The 6,306-nt window shown below is 45.7% G+C and overlaps 1 long non-coding RNA gene across 1 annotated transcript in view; it reads right to left on the bottom strand.

Moving 5' to 3' along the window:
* Nucleotides 1–441: 441 nt before the first annotated feature.
* The window catches only part of LOC121004997, a 44,529-nt gene continuing 38,664 nt past the window's right edge, over nt 442–6,306 (bottom strand). Inside the window, exons 2-3 of the long non-coding RNA XR_005779853.1 lie at nt 4,504–4,610; nt 442–1,132 (exon numbers count right to left, since the gene is read on the bottom strand). This is a non-coding gene — a long non-coding RNA (uncharacterized LOC121004997). The remainder of the gene's footprint in view (nt 1,133–4,503; nt 4,611–6,306) is intronic.

A 6,306-nucleotide genomic window follows, 5' to 3' on the forward strand; every position in this document is an offset into this window, starting at 1 on the left:
ACACACAAAAATGTACCCTTTTACATGTGCGTAAAGGTCACCTAAGACCAACCTTCACAACATCGATATAGTATTGATCTCATTGGGGTCCCACATCTGTATGTAACCCTTCTTTAATAGTCTACTAGCTTTAGGTGACTGCTCCTTTATATTCACTACCATTTTGCAGTGATTTACTTACTGGTCACCTATATATCATCCAGGACAAACAAATTATTGTTAGCAGTATGGTTTTATTAAGATGAGCAGATTTTTTATATGGATTTTAACAAGATGATGCCCTATTAACAGGGAACTGCAGCAACTTAGAAACTCACCCTATTGGCTGCCCAAAAAGCTTAAAGGGAACCTGTTACCCCTAAAACCTCCACCAGCCTGTTATCTGTTATGGTGGCAGGCACATGCACAGCAAAGAAAGGTGTGCCGGGCTCACCTTCAACTGTATATGCACCAAATGCCACTTTAGGAGGCCTGTGGGATGGGGATCGGCCACTATGACTCCTTGGGAGAGCGGCTCCTCCCCCATGACTCCTTACTGATATCTGAAAACATCAGTTAACATTAGTTTACATATACACATAGATGAAGACAATCTGATATATGAAACATGTTGGCTGGATCTGTAAACTATCTGTAACAAAATAAAATCATGGAAGCAATGTGTCCTTAACAAAAGGATGGAAATGTTATCTAGATGAAGCAGCCAGAGGTTTTATCTGTGCGAATTCACCCCAAAAAGTCAAGTTAGTTTTGTTTTTAAACATCGGTTTAATTGTAGAATCTTGTCCTCACAATCTCCCGTGGGGTTTAAGTCTTTATCGTACGGATGTCCATTACTGAATTCTAGATTACTGGTCCTTCACTCTCTTCTGGCTGGTTAATTTAATCCATATTTGAAGGGAACCAATAAAGGAGTGAGCTGGCCATAAAGCTCCAACGGAGTCCATTTTATTGGTCAGTCATCGAGTTGACATATTTTGCCCTTTCAGACACAACTGTAAAAAAATCCTGTGGTTCATTTGCTATTCGTTATTAGAAAAATATATATTCTTCTCTCTGTCATCTTTACTTCTCATTTCGGCCTCTAGGTGGCACTGGTGGGGCATTACTGTAGCCAGAGGTTCTATGAGATCTAGAATGATGAAAAATAATAACTTAGTTGAACCAAAGAATAAAGGTTTTGTTATATAATATATGAAGACTCTGTTCACACTAGCATAATCTCTTATATGTATAACAAAAGCTATACTGGATCCATTTCTAAACAGATCCCAGTGAATCCTGACAACTTGTACTGACTTATAATGGATCTGGACAGTTTCTATCAAGTATCCAGTATTTTTGCTAAGACTATTGCTGGAAACTGTGCTACTATTGTCCTTAAAAATACTGGAACCTCTAATGGAATGGAAAAACTTCAGTGTGAACAGAGCCTTAAAGGGGTTGTCCAGGTTCAGAGCGGAACCCGGACATAAGCTCCCCTTCACACCTTCAGCCTGTATCAGTGGAGCATCGGTGCATTTCAAGCTCCGATGCTCCCCCTTGTCATGCTCTGCTTAGCGCCGGATAAGGGCTGTTTGTTTACTACTGGTGACGTACCCGACTTTTTTTCAGTATGCTAGGCAGAGGCTTCCACCTAGCAGTAAACCTGGTGACGTCACCGGCACTAATGGGTGGTCATTAGCGCTGCCCTAACCTGTAAAACAGTCTAGGGCAGCGCTAAAGCCCATCCATTTGTGTCAGTGACGTCACTGGGCTCACTGCTAGGTGGAAGCCTCCGCCTTGCATGCCCATGAGATGCCTGGTATGTCACCGGTAGTGAAGAAAAAGCCCTTGTCCTGCTCTATGCAGGACAGGACAAGAGGGAGCATGGGAGCTAGAAATTCTGCAATGCGCCACAGATACAGGCCAAATGTGTGAAGGGGGTGTATGTCCGGGTTCAGCTCTGAGCCCGGACAACCCCTTTAATGTTTCTTGTGTTCTTGTCAGCAAGAATAGTGTTATTCCTGCCATCAATAAGGCCTGATTCACAAGTCAGTGTTATGGTCGGTGATTTCTATCAGTAATTGTGAGCCAAAAGCAAAAATGACAATATAGAGAGGTCTAATGGAAGGATCTGCACCAGTTGTGTGTTTAGATCTGCACCTGGTTATGACTCACAATCACTGATGGAAATCACTGATCAAACACTCAGGCCTCATGCACACGGCATGTCGACAATTGCAACCAATCAGAAGCTGCAGTGGTCACGCATCAGTCCACATATCACCACTGGAGACTGGGAAACAGAGACTGACTGTGGAAACATGAACATACCGTAGGATCACCTGCGGATTTGCAAAATTTACACAATTTGCATAGCAAAATGCTTAAGCCTCATGCACACGGCCGTGGAACACGGACCGTGAGATACCGGCCTGGATTCCGGCTGAGTGCCGGAGCGCACGGCGTCATTGGTCTCTATGACTCCATGCGCTTCGTGCCGCCGCTGTTGTACTGTACTGTACAGCAGCGGCGGCTCGAAGCGCACGGCGTCATAGCAACCAATGACGCCGTGCGCTCCGGCACTCAGCAGGAATCCAGGCCGGTATCTCATGGTCCGTGTTGCACGGATCTGTGCATGAGGCTTAAGGATTTTGCTATGCAAATTGTGTAAATTTTGCAAATCCGCTGGTGATCCTATGTTCATGTTTCCACAGTCAGTCTCAGTTCCACGGACGTGTGCATGAGGCTTTACATATGATCATATCCTTGGTGATTGACAGTAAAACCCAATTCCATTGGCTTCTTTCTATAGGACCAAGGACATGAATTATTCGGTTACTTTTTGCAACAAGTTGCAGATGACATTCCCAACTTATCTGGCCACCGGCAATAATAATGTTAGTGGGCCAAGTGAGCTGCACCAAAAATATTTGGATCTCTAAGGCCTCTTTCACACGGGCGTTGCGGGAAAATGTGCGGGTGCGTTGCGGGAACACGCACGATTTTTCCGCACGAGTGCAAAACATTGTAATGCGTTTTGCACTCGCGTGAGAAAAATCGAGCGTGTTTGGTACCCAAACCCGAACTTCTTCACAGAAGTTCGGGCTTGGGATCGGTGTTCTGTAGATTGTATTATTTTCCCTTATAATATGGTTATAAGGGAAAATAATAGCATTCCGAATACAGAATGCATAGTAAAACATCGCTGGAGGGGTTAAAAAAAAAGAAAAAATAATTTAACTCACCTTAGTCCACTTGATCGCGTAGCCTGGCATCTCTTCTGTCTTCATCTTAGCTCTGTGGAGCAACAGGACCTGTGGTGACGTCATTGTGGTCATCACATGATCCATCACCATGGTAAAAGATCATGTAATGGATCATGTGATGACCGGAGTGACGCGAAGTGGACTAAGGTGAGTTAATTTTTATTTTTATTTTTTTTAACCCCTCCAGCGATGTTTTACTATGCATTCTGTATTCAGAATGCTATTATTTTCCCTTATAACCATGTTATAAGGGAAAATAATAATGATCGGGTCTCCATCCCGATCGTTTCCTAGCAACCGTGCGTGAAAATCGCACCGCATCCGCACTTGCTTGCGGATTCTTGCGATTTTCACGCAACCCCATTCATTTCTATGGGGCCTGTGTTATGTGAAAAATGCACAAAGAGGAGCATGCTGCGATTTTCACGCAACGCACAAGTGATGCGTGAAAATCACCGCTCATGTGAACAGCCCCATAGAAATGAATGGGTCGGTATTCAGTGCGGGTGCAATGCGTTCACCTCCCGCATCGCATTCGCGCGGAATACTCGCCCGTGTGAAAGGGGCCTAAGGCTACTTTCACACTTGCGTTAGGTGCGGATCCGTCTGGTATCTGCAGACGGATCCGCACCTATAAATGCAAACGATGGTATCCGTTCAGAACGGATCCATCTGCATTCCATGTAAAAAAAAAGTTTAACTCTAATTGTTAGTCAGACGGATCCGTCCTGACTTTACATTGAAAGTCAATGGGGGACGGATCCGTTTGCAATTGCACCATATTGTGTCAACGTCAAACGGATCCGTCACCATTGACTTGCATTGTAAGTCTGGACGGATCCGTCTGGCTCCGCACCGCCAGGCGGACACCAAAACGCTGCAAGCAGCGTTTTGGTGTCTGCCTCCAGAGCAGAATGGAGGCGGAATGGAGCCAAACTGATGCATTCTGAACGGATCCTTATCCATTCAGAATGCATTGGGGATGAACGGTTCCGTTCGGGGCCGCTTGTGAGATCCCTCAAACGGATCTCACAAGCGGAACCCCAAACGCAAGTGTGAAAGTAGCCTAAGGAGCACTACAGACCTCGTGTCTCGGGATTGCTGAGGAGCCAAACTCCATGATTGCTATTTTTATGACATTTCAGAAGATATATTAGGTGAAATTCCCTCCTACTCTTCCAATGATAAAGTACTGACTTCATAATTAGAATACGTTCAGTAGGTTATGATTCATTTTATCTTGCCAATTTACCTTCTAGTGCTTCTGGTTTGTATCCTGGGTGGTCTTGGTGGAGGTGTTTCTTCTGGTAGGGAATGCCTAGGTTTGTATGGTGGAGGATGTTCTGAAACCTCATTATCCTATATCATTAACAAAACATATTTTTTTACCCCGTATTTCTAATAAGCATTGAATTCCATACATATATTTATACTACAATGTCTATTCAGCATTTGAGCTCTTTTCACATTTCCATCGGAGGCTCTGTTGGAAATTCCATCATATCGGATGGAGAATATAGCGCAGCATGCTTCGTTATTCTTAATGTCTAAATGACAGACCCATTATAAGTCTGTGGGGTCTGTCAAAATTTGATTCGGCTGCTTCACAAAGAAATTCAGTTTGTGACGAATCGCATTCCATTGTATGTAGCAGGCACAATGACAGAATGGCAATTGTGCCACGTCATTGAGCCCCTCAGATGCTGGATTCAACACTGATGGCGGCATCTGAGGGTCACATTCAGCCTATCAGGGGGTTAATCTGGGGTTAAAAAAAATAATATATATATACACTGCTCAAAAAAATAAAGGGAACACTTAAACAACACAATGTAACTCCAAGTCAATCACACTTCTGTGAAATCAAACTGTCCACTTAGGAAGCAACACTGAGTGACAATCAATTTCACATGCTGTTGTGCAAATGGCATAGACAACAGGTGGAAATTATAGGCAATTAGCAAGACACCCCCAATAAAGGAGTGGTTCTGCAGGTGGTAACCACAGACCACTTCTCAGTTCCTATGCTTCCTGGCTGATGTTTTGGTCACTTTTGAATGCTGGTGGTGCTTTCACTCTAGTGGTAGCATGAGACAGAGTCTACAACCCACACAAGTGGCTCAGGTAGTGCAGCTTATCCAGGATGGCACATCAATGTGAGCTGTGGCAAGAAGGTTTGCTGTGTCTGTCAGCGTAGTGTCCAGAGCATGGAGGCGCTACCAGGAGACAGGCCAGTACATCAGGAGACGTGGAGGAGGCCGTAGGAGGGCAACGACCCAGCAGCAGGACCGCTACCTCCGCCTTTGTGCAAGGAGGAACAGGAGGAGCACTGCCGGAGCCCTGCAAAATGACCTCCAGCAGGCCACAAATGTGCATGTGTCTGCTCAAATGGTCAGAAACAGACTCCATGAGAGTGATATGAGGGCCCGATGTCCACAGGTGGGGGTTGTGCTTACAGCCCAACACCGTGCAGGACGTTTGGCATTTGCCAGAGAACACCAAGATTGGCAAATTCGCCACTGGCCCCCTGTGCTCTTCACAGATGAAAGCAGGTTCACACTGAGCACATGTGACAGACGTGACAGAGTCTGGAGACGCCGTGGAGAACGTTCTGCTGCCTGCAACATCCTCCAGCATGACCGGTTTGGCATTGTGTCAGTAATGGTGTGAGGTGGCATTTCTCTGGAGGGCCGCACAGCCCTCCATGTGCTCGCCAGAGGTAGCTTGACTGCCATTAGGTACCGAGATGAGATCCTCAGACCCCTTGTGAGACCATATGCTGGTGCGGTTGGCCCTGGGTTTCTCATAATACAAGACAATGCTAGACCTCATGTGGCTGGAGTGTGTCAGCAGTTCCTGCAAGACGAAGGCATTGATGCTATGGACTGGTCCGCCCATTCCCCAGACCTGAATCCAATTGAGCACATCTGGGAGATCATGTCTCGCTCTATCCACCAACGTCACGTTGCACCACAGACTGTCCAGGAGTTGGCAGATGCTTTAGTCCAGGTCTGGGAGGAGATCCCTCAGGTGACCGTCTGCCACCTCATCAGGA

This window comes from Bufo bufo, chromosome 6, assembly GCF_905171765.1.
Source record: "Bufo bufo chromosome 6, aBufBuf1.1, whole genome shotgun sequence".
Classification (NCBI taxonomy): Eukaryota; Metazoa; Chordata; class Amphibia; order Anura; family Bufonidae; genus Bufo; species Bufo bufo.